The 13,583-nt window shown below is 36.7% G+C and overlaps 1 protein-coding gene across 11 annotated transcripts in view; it reads left to right on the top strand.

The window, feature by feature from the left end:
• TANC2 (tetratricopeptide repeat, ankyrin repeat and coiled-coil containing 2) overlaps nt 1-13,583 on the top strand; it is a 357,151-nt gene that overhangs the window by 183,564 nt on the left and 160,004 nt on the right. The window lies entirely within an intron of this gene.

The following is a 13,583-nucleotide window of genomic DNA, read 5'->3' on the forward strand; positions in this document are numbered from 1 at the left end:
TCTCCCACTGCTCTCTCCTTCCTCCATCTCCACCACTCATCTTCCCACACACTCTAGCTCTTTTCTACCACATTTTTACAATATTATATTAAGAATAATCTTAAAAGATTGACTGTACTACTCTAACCCTATGACCTTTATCATTATTTCTTTTGCCTATTATTCTGCTAATTCTCTTGCCTTTTCATACCCCTAATTATTTTTGTGTGCTGGATTTAATATTTGAAAATATGTGTAGAAATAATCTGAAAGTAGGATGATTTCTTTTTTTTCCAGAGAGGGTTTTCATTTGCTTCCACCACCTGTGACCAGTTCAATCCAAGTTCAGGGTGTGAAGTTTTCCAAGCCAATGAAATGACACAAATCAGTACTGCAGGACCTAGTTTACTTCTGGTTCATCTTTACCCTTAGGTTGTAGCTCTTAAGGGTCTCAGCCTAAAGTATGGGGTGTTTTACTAGATTTCCCACTCCTGGAAGATCCTAGACTCCATTTTTGTTCCCCTGACCTTGTGAGACAGCTAAACACACAGCTCAGCTGCTCAGTCGTTTCTTCCCTGTTAAGAAATGCCCCCAGTGCTAAAGTGGCTCTCCGTGCTGGGCAAGATCTCCATTTCTGATTTCCATCTTCTCCCTGTTCTTATAATGATGACTTACCACCATCTTGTTGGATCTTTAATGCTTTCCAAAAGATTTTTAAAATATATTTTGTCCAGTTTTTAATAATTGTCATCAGCTGGAAGGTTTCCAATTACTAAAAGGTCCCTACCATCATTATTTCCTTTGGGGGAAAAAAATTCTAGCATTTGTATTTGTAGATCATGTATACATCTGAAGGTATGTATACATTTTTATTTTTCTGTTCTATGCTCCCCATGAAGCTACATGGGAACAGACTGTATGCTAAAACAGTCTTAGAACACTACCTTTTTGGACAAACCAGTCCCCATAAATTCTGGGAGCTATCTACTAAGAAATTGAACTGATAATATTAGCCGGTTGATTAAATACCAATATAAAGAACTTCTCTTTTCAAACAGGCCTTTAAAAATTATTTATTTATTTATTTATTTTAATTTATTTATTTTTGGCTGCGTTGGGTCTTCATTGCTGCACATGGGCTTTCTCTAGTTGCTGCGAGCAGGGGCTACTCTTCGTTGCAATGCGCGGGTTTCTCATTGCAGTGGCTTCTCTTGTTGCGGAGCACGGGCTGTAGGCACGTGGGCTTCAGCAGTTGTGGCACGTGGGCTCAGTAGTTGTGGCTCACGGGCTCTAGAGCTCAGGCTCAGTAGTTGTGGCGCACGGGTTTAGTTGCTCCACAGCATGCGGGATCTTCCCAGACCAGGGCTCGAATCCGTGTCCCCTACGTTGGCATGCGGATTCTTAACCACTGTGCCACCAGGGAAGCCCTGAAACAGGTTCTCAGAGTTGGTTCATGGTCCGTCTCTTTGAGCAAGTTGTCTCCTGTTTGGACTTGGAACTTAATCTCAAAGAAATTAGTATTTTGCATCAAAATTTTGGCAAGTTTTGCCAAGTGTGATTATGATATTACCCATGATACTGAATTGTTGAAAAACTTGCCTTTCTGTGCCTGATGTCTTTCTGGTGTTATTTGGTCTATTACTATTAGATTGGGGAGGAAAATGTCTGTTTCATCCAGTCACAAATCCCAAATGTATTTCATAGATTACTGAGGTAAGTTAAACATTATTATGTTTTCAGCTTTCATCTTACCTTCTACAATAGCCGTAATAGTTAAATTATAATTGTGAGTGGATGAAGCTGATGTTTATATTGCTGCCAGACAAAAAATTTTAAATAGGGAATAGGAGTCATCATGCAAAATGATTGGAGAGTTTCTTTAGTGTTTGAAGAGGATCATGAGACACAAGCTTACTACAGTCTGGCTTTCTATTGCTTGGCTCTGTTGCAAACCAATTTTAAAAGGAATGTTCTAATCTGCTGGTTAATGTTTCATTAAAACATTGAATATCAAAAGCCATGTAATCTATTTTTTGTATTTACCACAAAATTCCTAGTACATATATTAAAGACTCAATTTTCTATTAATCTATGTAAATCATCTTTGATACTATAGAACAGAATGCTACCCTTAAAATGTAAAGGTATTATTTGTTTCATATAAATAATTTTTCTGTTTATAAGTCTTTTTTTTTTTTTTGCTGTACACGGGCCTCTCACTGTTGTGGCCTCCCCGTTGTGGAGCACAGGCTCCGGACGCGCAGGCTGAGCGGCCATGGCTCATGGGCCCAGCCGCTCCGCGGCATGTGGGATCTTCCCGGACCAGGGCACGAACCCGTGTCCCCTGCATCGGCAGGCGGACTCTCAACCACTGCGCGACCAGGGAAGCCCTGTTTATAAGTCTTAAAGTGAAAGAACTCTGGTTAGAATTCATTTGTATACAAGTAAAACTTCCATTACAGTCAAGGACATAAAATATGGATGCTGTTTTCTGGTACCTTACCAGAGCAACGATGCTTATTTTCTGAGTTAAAATTTATTCTATACAATGAATTCTCTAGTACAACACATGCCTTATCTGGTCCCTAATCAAGTAACATTTTTTATAATGACCCAGATTATATGCTCTCTGCCTTAGAGAGAAGAAAGAATTAAACTATAGGTGAATCATCACAGCATTTCTCTAATGAAAGCTTTTGAATAACAGTTATCCCTAAATCATTTCTTCTTAAATATTCAAACAAGAAGAAAAGAAGGAAAAAAAAAACACACTAAAATGACCAAAAACACTCATCTGGACAATTTACACATTTTCTCCTTTATGCTTACCACTGTATCCACAGTGCCTAGTGCAGTGACTGACTAATACATAGTAGGTCTTCATTCAGTGTGTGTTGAATGAATGAAATGAACCTAAAAAGTCAGAGGAAGGCAAAATGAAAAAAAATTTAGTATGTTATAAATATGTGTAAATTACATGGTTTTCTCTCTACTTAGGAATATGTCTTTTTCTAATTTACTACAGAGGGGGCCTGTGAGTGTGAACAGCTGGAACCATGATTTCTTAATCTGTGCTTATAATGTAATTTCACTATGGTGTTGAGAAAGGGGAAGTAGTATTTCTTTCAGTGGTTTTTTAATTTGTGGTATCTCATTTGCTTTAAATTCCTAAACTTTCTCCTTCCATTGATAGACGTCTACCTACAAGGCCAATGTGACTAGCATATGGGAAGGGGCTTCAAGCTTCACTAGATAAGAATTCGGCCATGGCAGCCAACTGAGATCAGTCAGCTACGAGTGAATTGTAATAAATGTAATTAGAGAACATAATCAATGAGTATAAAACAAAGAATGAGGATTTCAGGAAAATATCTGCCAGCCAAATGTGACACATTTATCCTCAGAGGTCAGGAAAAAGAAAATAAATACATGAATAGGCTTAACACTATCCTTTGAGAAACTGAATATATATAACAATGACCAGACCATGTATAAAAATAGAGTTCTGACACCCAATTTGCAGCAGATAGCCTAGGAACCCAACTTACTATCTACAAGTCAGACTTGTAGGAAGTAAGACTACTATCTCTAATAACCAGTCCAGGAAGCCAAAAGTAACCCCTGTAACTATTGGAACTAAATGACCAGGGCTTGATTTTTAACTGACAGCTTCCCTAGTATTTGCCCTCACTTCCAGCTTAGGAGTAACCAGAGAAGGCTAAATACACACACCTAGCCGGTCATGTAGGAGGCTTCTAGCTAGCCCACCTTCAGCTCTTCTGTGCCAGGTGCCTCCGATCAGGGCATGACCTGAAGCCTCTCCCTTTTTTCCCACTATAAAGCTTTTGAACTCCTCTGCCTGCCTTTAAGTCTCCTCCAGGTGCAAGTGATAGTAGCTGATTCCCTTGCTATAGCAAGCTCTGAATAAATAGCCTTTTCTTGTTCTTATTTGGGTGGTCTTCATTTATTTCCATACCGTTTTTTCACATAACATCATTCCCAGTGACAAAGGCAGATCTTGACATGACCTTGGAATCTATTAATGCCTTGGTGGTGTATCACTTTCCACATTAACTGATTTTGATTTAGTCATCTCATGGCACTGAAGCTGTGCTGTGTGAGGTAAGCGCTTTTTTAGTATACCAGTATTACAGCTCTTGTCAGACTTCTAAATTAGAATTAACTTACTCTTTCGGTTCTGTACAGTACCCCTGGTTTTACAGCTCTTTTATTAGCCTCATTTTCTTACACCCTTACACCACCTCTATTCCCCTTACCTTTATCCCCAGCTGGAAGAACTCAGAACCAGGTTCCTGCAGTTAAGTTCGAAGGTACTGGAAGTGGCATCTCGTCTTCCACCCCAAATTGTTTCCCCTAGGAGCACTAAAAAAAAGTTTCCATATATGTCAGTATTTATGGACTTGCCTGAGAATTTAGAAGATAGTCTGTGACTATCTTCCTTTCCTGTTTAAGAATCCTAATGCCAGAACTAGGTAACACCTGAGTGTCTCATCATTGTTTCTCCCAAATTTGGTGTAAAGCAAGCCTCTGATAAGCTGCCTCGATATGTCAGTGTTCTATGTGGACATGGAGATTCCCACCCCAACTCTAACTACCTTTATATTATATAAATATGTTTATATACTAGCAGAGCAATACACAAACACAGACTAATACTTGCAAGATACATTTCCAATAACATTTATATAAATGCATTTATGTAAGTATAAAAGAAGGACAGTGAGGTCAGTATATAAAAATCAGGAGTGTTTCTATATTCTAGCAAAGAACAATTGGAAAATTAAATCTAAAAACAACTTCATTTACAGTAACATCCAAAATCATGAAATATTTAGGGGTAAATTTAACAAAACATGTACACTAAAAATTATAAATAAAACAGTGCTGAGATAAAGATCCAAATAAATGAAGATATCATTTATGGATTAGAAGATTCAGTATTGCTAAAGTAGCAATTTTGATTTACTACAATTCCAAGAAAAAAATGTTTGTAGAAATTTATAAGATTTACATGATTATAAATTTAGAAATTTACATGATTTTAAAATTTTTATAGGAATGCAAATGACCTAGAGTGGCCCCAGTGCTTTTTCAAAAGAACAGCAAAGTTAAAGGACTTCCATTATTCTTCAATAAAGGTGTCAGGGAAATTCAGTGGGGAAGTGAACATCAGTCCTTACATCATACCATGCACAAAAGTTAACTTAAAGTACCATAGACCTAAATGTAAGATCTAGGAGCAAATCTTTGCAATCTTAAGGTAGGCAGAGTTTTCTTGGATAGGACAAAAGAAGTGTGAGCTATAAAAGAAAAAATTTAAAAGTTGGGCTTTATCTAAATTTAAAACTTTTGTTCTTCAAAAGAGACTTTTGAGAAAAGGAAAAGGCAAGCCATAGAACAGGAAAAATATTAGCATACATATGTCTGACAGATTTGTATCCAATATAAAGAACTCTTACAAATAATAAGAAGAGAACCTAATTTTTTAAAGTACAGAAGATTTGGAGAAACATTCACAAAAGAAGATATAAGAATGGCCAGTAAATACATGAAAAGGTGTTCAGTATCTTTAGTCATCAGAGAAATGCAAAGTGAAACCGTGAGATACCTCTCTGCACCCATTGGTATGGCTAAAATCAAAATGGCTCACAATACGAAGCGTTAGCGAGGATATGCAGCAACTAGAACTCTTACACACTACTTGGGAGTGTGAACAATCTCTTTGGAAACCGGCAATTTCTTACAAAGTTAAATGTTTAAACTTTATAACCCAGCCATTACACAACTTTGTATTTGTCCAAGAGAAGTTAAAATATATATCCACACAAAGACTTTTATAAGAATATTCGTAGTTTCTTCATATATAAAAGCCAAAAAACTATTGTATATGAAATAACCCAGTGTTCATCAGCAGGAAGAAAAAAAAGGTGGTATAGCAATACGAAGGAATACTACTCAGCTATAAAAAGAAACAAACTGTTGAAACATGGATAGATTTCAAAAACCGAACGAAAGAAGCCAGACAAAAGAGAAAATACACTATTTAATTCCAGTTATATAAAATTATAGAAGATATAAACTAAGATAACAGAAAGCAGTGGTTTCTGTTTCTGATAATAGAAAAAGTGGTTGCCTGTGGCTAGGGTTTGAGAGAGGGTTTGACTTCAAAGGGACCTAAGGAAACTTCTGGGGATGATAGAAATGTTCTATATCTCAATTTTGGTGGTAGTTTCACAGATGTATATATCTGTCAAAATTCATTGAATTGCACACTTTATTGGAATATAATTTATTGTATGTAAATTACATCTTTAAAAAGACAAGATCAATAGGTGAGTAAGAAATAGAATAGAGTCCTGGAATAAGATGACAGCTAGAAGTGAGTGGGTATGAAGGTGAGTGGTTGAGAATGAGAGAATGGTTATACTGAACAGAAAATACATGGTAAGAGAAATCACCAGGGTTTCATTTTGGTCTACTAATAAGTTATGGTTGCATTTGAATCAAATTAAGTACCTAAAAAGTAAATGCTCATAATAATGCTGTGTAACAAACCACCCTAAAATTTAGAGCAACCAAAAAATAAGCAGTCATGGATTTTTTTTAGTCATGGATTTGCAAGTGTGGGTTGGGATGGCTCTGTCTCAGGCTGCAGGTTGGCTGAGCAGCTCTGGGGTTCAAGTTGGGCTCAGGCCTGTGGGTGTTCATTCTGGGGCCCAGGATGAAGGGGCATCCACTGCAGAGAAGCTCTTTCTCCTGGCGGATCACCAGAGCACAAGAACACAAGCCCAGCTGCTCAGGCACATTTCAAACCTCTGCTCATAACATTTCAAGGTCCAAATAAAGTCGCATGGCCAAGCCAAAACCGTCTTTCTTCGTGTGAAGCTTTAAACCTACCCAAAGAACCTCCCATATACCAACCCCACAGTATCAACAGTCATTTCATGTATTTTCTCCCCCGCTTCTCCAGTTATGCCCAAGGGAACTAAGAAGTGTAGGGATATGCTTTCAGGTCAGCCTCTATGAGTAGAGATGGGCTAGTGGTGTTGCTTTGATTCTTGATCACTGGATCACTGGCAGTGACTCTCACGATCAGGAGCTCAGTGTGGGGAGGATGTGGTAGAGCTCCACTCTAGCACTTCCTGCGGCAAACTGCAGAAGCACTGCTTTTGTCGGTCACCCATTTCCAATGTTCATCAGAAAAGGAGAAATTTAGGTTGCCATTTAAGAACTAAGAAATGAAAATATAACCGGGTTTGCTTTGGCAGTTGGGCCAAGCTAATCACAGGTTTTATAACTCTGTTGGAGAGAAAGCATGGGTTTCTTTATTTGATTAAATGTAGTACGAAGTTCTGAGTCTTGAAATAGATGAGAACAAGCAGTTTATAATGAACAGATCATAAAGGAAAATGTAAACAGCCCGATGAGAAAATACTAAGAGAATGCTGAGAATTAAGAGTCTGTGGAACTGTTCTATGTGTAGCCTGCCATGTTAGGAATACAGATTAGGGATTTGGATACATTAGCTAATTGTATCCAAGAAATGAATTCATTTCTTGGCACAGTTTTAATCATTGTTTAATCCCTCTGCAGTTTGGCTACTTAGAGTAAAAAATACTTTTTGCAAATGTTGTAAAGTATAAACCATCTCTGAAAAGAAAATTGATGTCATCAAAACACCAAAATATTCTGAAATATTCAGCATTTGCTTTTTTACAGCATCCTATTTCTTGCCTGCATTATATTTCTCAGAGTTTAATTTGCTATGATTCAAATTATTTATTTTCCATTTTTCCCCACAAGACTATAAGCTCCTTAAGGGATAGGGACTGCGCCCATTGTTCACAAATGTGATCTAATACCTCACACAGTGCTGGACACACAGAAAGTACTTAGTAAATATTTATTGAATTAATTCATGCTTTCTTGTATTGTCCATGGAGGTTATTCTGCTGGATCCCATTAATAAATAAAGTAACCATTTAAACAATTTGTCCTTAATAATCACATATTTCCTGGCAAAATAATGATTTCAGCAGCCAGGCAGCCTGGACTTCAACGTTGACTTTGTCACTTGCCTAACCGTGTAACTGTGGGCGAGCAAAAGCTTGATCTGTGTGTGCCTCACTTTTACTATCTGTACGATAAGGAAGGTATTGTGAAGATTGAATGATTTAATACATGTAAAGCACTTAGAAAAGTACCAGACGGTAATGCCTCAATAAGTTATTATTACTACTAGTACAACTATCAATATTATTATTCCAGAAATAAACTTAAAACACTCTTTTAAAACAATACTGAATATGCTATATTACTCAGTTTTGATCTCAGAATTCTATCTTTGTGTTGAACTGGTAAGTCTTACAGAATTTGAATCTGAAAATTGCTCCTCCCTCTGCTCTTTTTCCTTAACTCTACTGTTAAAAAATCAAACAAGTATGGCCTCCTGCAAAAAACCTTCTTTCCTCCTTTTCTTCCTCCATCTTTCCAGAACAAGTTTGTTTCTTTCTCTGTGCTCTCTACTACTTCCTTTAATTTACAAAATACTTCTTGTATATATACTGGCTTCTCTCTATCCTTAGGTCATTGCTCCACTTTAAGTTAACGGATGTAAGAGGGGAGTGGTCAGATAATTTTTTATTTTACACTCAATTTTTAATTATATATAGCATTAGTTAATTTTTCATAGCTGTAGACTCCTTTCTTGGAGGAAAAAAAGTATTGTGAATATTGTTTCATTCTCAAACCCAGTGTCCTATGTCCTTAATACACTTTCTGTAAGTTTTGAAAATTAAAATATAACATAATTACAGAAAGGTATACAAATAATAATTATGCAGCTCTATGAAATTTTCAGAAGTGAACACACTTGTATAACCACTACCTAAATCAAGACATAGAACATTACCGGCACCTCATAACCTTTTCTCATGTTTCCTCTGCATCATAATCCATTCCCTCTAAGCTTGACCACTGTTCCGACTGCATCATCAATGATTTCTTTTACCAGTTTTCAAACTTTATATAAACGAAGTCATTTAGTATGTACTCCTTTGAGTCTGTCTTCTTTTGTTTAGTAGTATGTTTGTGAGATTCTCTTTCATTGCTGTCATATTTCATTGTATGTCTACTGTTGATGGACACTTTCAACTTTGGCTATTATGAACAATTCTGTGAATGCTTGTTACATCTATTTTGATGCCCCTACATATACTTTTCCTTTCGGTATATACCTAGTAGTAGACTTGCTGGGTCATGGGGTTTCAGTCCCCAGTCTAAATTTTTTTCCAGATTTGATGCTACCAGTTTACATTCACACCAGTACAACAGGATTTAACTGTCCTTTTACCCCATATTATCAGGTGTTTTTGGTTTGTTTCTTTTGTGTGCTATCCTGCACTACACATACGTAGTGGTATCTCATTGTGGTTTTGATTTTCATTTCCGTACAATGTTGAACATTTTGTATAAAACAGGAGTTTTGTAAATTCCCGTGTGGAATTTCTTTTGTTCATCTTTTAATCGTATTGTCTTTATTTTTCTTATTGATTTGTACGAGTTCTTTGTATATTCTAAATACAAGTCCTTTGTTGGATGTATGAACTAAAGATATTTTTCCCACTCTATGGCTTGCCTTTTTACTGTTTTGTTTTGTTTTTTTGCGGTACGCGGGCCTCTCACTGTTGTGGCCTCTCCCATTGCGGAGCACAGGCTCCGGACGCGCAGGCTCAGCGGCCATGGCTCACGGGCCCAGCCGCTCCGCGGCGTGTGGGATCTTCCCAGACCGGGGCACGAACCCGTATCCCCTGCATCGGCAGGCGGACTCTCAACCACTGCGCCACCAGGGAAGCCCCTTTTTACTGTTTTAATGGAGTCTTTGGTGAACAGAAGTTTTTCTCATTAATAAACTTACCCATCTTTTCTTTTTTGTGTTCTGTTTAAGAAATCTTTGCCTAGTCCTAGTTCATGAAGTTATTCTATTAGGCTATCTTCCAGAAAATGTATTATCTTTCGTATTTGGTTCTTTTATCCACCTGGAATTGATTTTTGTGTATGGGATGAGGTTGGGACAGGTTTCATTTTTATTCATACATACTGATCCGTCACCAATGATTGAAAACACCATTTGATTACTAAAATATTGCAATGGTATCTCTGTCCAAATAAGGTGATTATACATGTATAGATATGTTTCTGGATTCTTTATTCTGTTCTCCTGGTCATTTTATCTATGCTTGTACCAATCATACTCTGTCTTAATTACTTTAGCATTAGATTAAACCTTGATATTAAGTAATAGCAGTCATTCTTCTTCACATTTTCTTTACTATTCCGAGACCTTTCCATTCCCATGTGAATTTTAAATCCTTTATTTTTTTTAATGTTTAATAATAATTCCTATTAACTTTAATGAAAGCTTTTCAAAATTACAAAATCCATTAAAATAGTTCATCATACTAATAGCTGTAAGAGAAATAAAAACAACTAGTTTTCTTCATAGAGGCTAAAAAAGGCATTTGATAAACATTCAATAACCACTTCTGCTGTGGAAAAATATCCAAGCATAAGAATCCTTTAGTTTTACGGTGCTGTAGTCCTCATTCAGTATTCTGGGAGCAAAGCCTATTGCATAAACACACTGCTCCCAAATAGCCAAGATAAATTTCAAGAGTTTTAATCAACATAATGTATGAATGATATGATTTATTTTGTGTATAATAGTGTCACGGTGATTATTTTCCAACAACCTACCAGCCATCTTGTTTTGTTGTGTATCATACTCCAAATTCATCATTATTATAAGGAGTCACAGTAGAATTCCACTCAAGAAAAGTACTGTCTTTGTTTAGGGACATACCTTAATTGGGCGTGTTTGGTTATGAAGATGACACCTTCTTCACATCGCCTGGATGGTCATGGATGAGACAGAAAGATAGGTAAAATATTTGGTATGAGGATTTAAAAGGAATTTTGAGAGTTTTGAACAAATACCCTGGGCAGAGGGGAGGTAGGAAGTGATGCCCAACAAAATGGTGAGAGACTGGAATCAAGGATGACAGTAGAGCTTAGGGGTTAAGAGCCTGAGTTCTAGATCCAGATTTCCTGGATCAGCTACTTATTAGCTTATGAATTTGGGTAAGTTACTCATCCCTCTGTGCTTCACTTTCTTTATTCATAAGAAGGGGATGTATGTGCCTACCTCATAGGGTGGTTATGATCATTAAAAGAGTTAATGTATATAAAGTACTTAGAAACAGTACCTGGCATATAATTAATCCCCATATGTGCTAGCTGTTATTATAATTAATAAAAGATAATCTGAAAATTTGAGATATATCATATTTTTTAGTTTCATTTAATTGTTCTGTGTCATGATATAATCCCCCACCCCTAACAAGCTCACTGTAACCCCAGTAAAGTCCTGTCCACACACCACCATAAGACTAAGGTTCGTTGAAGACTGAAAAGATTACAGCAGAATCTAGTAGTGCAGAAAACAGACCCTACACTCAGGAAAGAAATAGCCCAAAGACTAAAAATTCATTGTAAGTTAGAAATTGAAGTAATTTTAAGAATCCATGGAAGTAACAGGTTGGACACTGGTTTTCCTACTGACTGTGTGTTAAGAGTTCATCCAATTTGACAGATTTTAAAGGATAAGGTGATTCTAGCTGTTTCAGGGTTTCTCAACCTCAATACGATTTAATGACTTTAGGGGCTAGATAATCCTGTATTGTGGAGAGCTGTCTTGTGTATTGTAGGATGTTTGGCAGAGTCCCTGGCCTCTACCTACTAGATGCCAGTAGCAGCACCGCTCCCTGCAGCGTGACAACGAGAAATATCTCCACTCATTGCCAAACGTTCCCCGGGGGGCAAAATTGTCACCAGTTGAGAACTGCTAAGTTATTTAAAAGAAACTTCCCTGCATAGAGTTTTTTCCTCAAGTTCCAAACATTCACAAACAGAGAATAAAATAAGGCACTACTATGTAGTCATTTCCTAGCTTCAATAATTTTGACAACTTTGTTTTATCTATATCTTCTCCATTTTTTTCTGTAGTAATTTCAGCAAAACCTGGTCATTATATCATTTCTCCCATAAATAATGTATATAAAGTATATGAGCTTGTGGACTTCTTAAAAATAATAAATATTAGTATCTTTTTAAGAAACTAATATTTAGGGGAAAAAAGCACTTAAGAGAAATAGAGTGATATAATAAGACTAAGAGTAACATGAGTATAAGAGCCTAGAAGAAAAAGGAAGAGTTTGGTTTCTTTTCCCCTAGCCTCTTTCTTAAGTGAGTAACATTTGGACTTTTGCAAATAATGCATGAAATAATAATATAATTATCGCCTCTTGCCTGCCATTTGTGTATAGTGTAGTAGTGTGTTGTGAAATTTAAAGAGGTCAGGGACTTCTACATTTTATTATAGATGTCTTCATAATCACATTTAGCATTTTAACCTGAAACTGTTTACTTCAAATTTCATACGCTATAAATATTCTTGTTATCATAGTAGACTTTGATAAATTTTAATAATATTAAATAGTTGACTCAGTAGTTTAGAAATTCTACACACTGTGGTAACGAAATGAAAAATTCTTCATAGCAAGGGTTTAAAGGTGGAAATTTGCTTGAATGACGGATAGGGGATTTGTTTGTTTTTAATTGAAGTATAGTTGATTTACAGTCTTGTGTAAGCTTCAGGTGTACAGCATAATGGTTCAGTATTTTTGCAGATTATATTCCATTATAGATTATTACAAGATAATGGATATAATTCCCTGTGCTATATAGTATACCCTTGGTGCTCATCTACTTATATGTAGTAGTTTGTATCTTAATCTCATACCCCTAATTTGTCCCTCCACCCTTCCCTCTCCCCTTTGGTAACCACAGGTTTGTTTTCTATCTCTGTAACTCTGTTTCTGTTTTGTATATACATTCATTTGTATTATTTTTTAGATTTAGGGTACTTGTTTTGAAGATGCATTTGCATGCATTTTTAACACAGCTTTTTCCTGAGATTTTATGTTAGAGTATCATAGTTGGGCAGAGGTAGAGAGATAAGGAACTGTCTATAATGTTGGACATTATAGAGGTAATAAAGCCCCTGGGATATCTTTCTGGTCTGTGGCAGAGAAATCCGTTTTTGTTGCCTCTTGCAGAGAAGTAGGGAAGGGAATATAGATCCTGTTTTTCTACTCTGGCGTAATTTCAATGCGAATTCTTTTTTTTTTTTAATGGGACTTTAACGCTGGTAGAATTAGGTTTGAATGCCAGTCTAGGCACTTTCTTTTTTAATTAATTAATTTATTTATTATTTATTTTGTCTGCATTGGGCCTTCGTTGCTGTGCATGGGCTTTCTCTAGTTGTGGCGAGCGGGGGCTACTCTTCATTGTGGTGCACGAGCTTCTCATTGTGGTGGCTTCTCTTGTTGCGGAGCACAGGCTCTAGGCGCGAGGGCTTCAGTAGTTGTGGCACGTGGGCTCAGTAATTGTGGCTCATGGGCTGAGTAGTTGTGGCTCTCAGGTTCTAGAGCGCAGGCTCAATAGTTGTGGTGCGCAAGCCTAGT

This window comes from Stenella coeruleoalba, assembly GCF_951394435.1.
Source record: "Stenella coeruleoalba genome assembly, chromosome: 19".
In the NCBI taxonomy this organism is placed as follows: domain Eukaryota; kingdom Metazoa; phylum Chordata; class Mammalia; order Artiodactyla; family Delphinidae; genus Stenella; species Stenella coeruleoalba.